A 1,856-nucleotide genomic window follows, 5' to 3' on the forward strand; every position below is an offset into this window, starting at 1 on the left:
CCACCATGTGGGTGCTGGGAATCGAACCCAGGTCCTCTGCAAGAGCAGTCAGTGCTCTTAACCACTGAGCCATCTCTCTAGCCCCCATTTTAGCAGTTTTTAATGAAAGTTGTGTACATGATTATTTCATTCCTAGTTCTTCTCAATGATTTTTTCCCTTATATTTGCTTTCTTCTTTTCCTACTTGGCAAAATTTGGCTTGTTGTTCAAAAATCCTCACACAGTCTTTGTCCAGTGTTAGCCTTGTGGAAACCACTGTGTGGACCTAGCCTTGTCTACAGCTCCCATTCCATGTAAGTCTGATCACTCTACTTGCCATTATAGCCCACAAATAGCCCACACTTCATCCTTTGTTTGTTTGTTTGTTTTTTGAAACAGGGTCTCTCTGTTGCCCCAGATGGCCTAGAACTCGCTATTTAGGCCTTGAGCTCGTGGAGATCCACCTGCTTCTGCCTGCTGAGTGCTGGGACTAAAGGCCTGTGCTACCATGCCTGGCATCTTTCTTTGTTTCATCTTGGCTATGTCTTGTTTTCTGTTTGAACACAGTATTAGATAGGATTTCTCTGAATTGCCTAGGCTCGTCTTGATCTTGTGATTTTCTTGCCTCAGTCTCCCATGTGCTGGGATTACAGATATGTGCCATCATGTGTGGTTTGTTCATTCCTTCTGATGAGTTTAGACTGAATGCTGTACTTTTGTCTCTGTTCTTTAAAAAGAGGGGAATTCACAATTTCCTTGTATAAGTGGGAAGCTGTGTTGAAATGTCTTTTCTGGAGCAGGAAACCTAGCTCAGCAAATTGTACTTCCTGCTTATCTAGAGGACCAAACTTTGGTTCCCAGTACCAAAGTAAGGCAGCTCCCAACTGCCTGTAACTGCAGCTCCAGGGCCTCCAAGGAGCTCTTCTGGCCTTTGCAGATACCCATACACAGCATACAGATGCACATACACACATACATTTTAAAAATGAGAAATCTTAATAAAAATGAAATGCCTTTATAGTTCTTTCTTTGGTCATAGTCACAAAAGGATTGAGCTTCACTGATGGCCAAAAAAGATAAAAATTACACTTTTGACTTTCATAAATTACTTAATAGTCTTCTCCAAGCAAGGAAGTTGGAAGGAGGAAAGGGCGCCCTCTGCTGAACTTGTTAGTAAGGCATGGGTGTTGGGGGATAATACACTCAGGATGGTATCAATTGAAAAAATAATCAGAATTACCTAGGGAGCTTTGGAAAAAATACGTGTAACTAGGTTCTACTTCTATAGTTCCTGTGGTCCTGGGGATAGTTTCAAGAGTTAGCTCTGGAGTTAAGTCTACAGAAAAGAATACCTTTCAAAAGATTTGCAGGAATCCAATGTATAATTGCATAAAAATCACTGGAATTGCATTCTTATGAAAAGATAATAAAGACATTTCATAGCCAGGCATGGTGGCTCACCCCTCTAGTCCCAGATTTTGAGTTCAAGGCCAGCTTAGGCTATACAGTGTTCCAGGTCAGCCTTGTCTGAAACAGACAAGAAACAAAAACCCAAGCAAAACAAGTGTAGAGATTAAACTAATTTTAGGACCCCCATGAGTTAAATTATTTTCTTTCTTACAGGTATTCTGAATGGAAGAGGAATGAAAAATAAGGAAGTAGGGTAGCATTACTCAATATCCAGTTTCTTCAAATCTATAATGTTTTCATATTTTCTAGAGATGTGTGTAAAAAAATCTAATAAGAATGTATGTAAAAAAAAAATCTAGCCAAGAGTGGTGGTGCACGCCTTTGATCTCAACACTTGGGAGGTAGAGGCAGGAAGATCTTTGTGAGTTTGAGGCCAGCCTGGTCTACATAGTGAGTTCCAGGACAGC

Source organism: Nannospalax galili, unplaced genomic scaffold (genome assembly GCF_000622305.1).
Source record: "Nannospalax galili isolate Female #2095 unplaced genomic scaffold, S.galili_v1.0 scaffold41, whole genome shotgun sequence".
Taxonomy (NCBI): Eukaryota; Metazoa; Chordata; class Mammalia; order Rodentia; family Spalacidae; genus Nannospalax; species Nannospalax galili.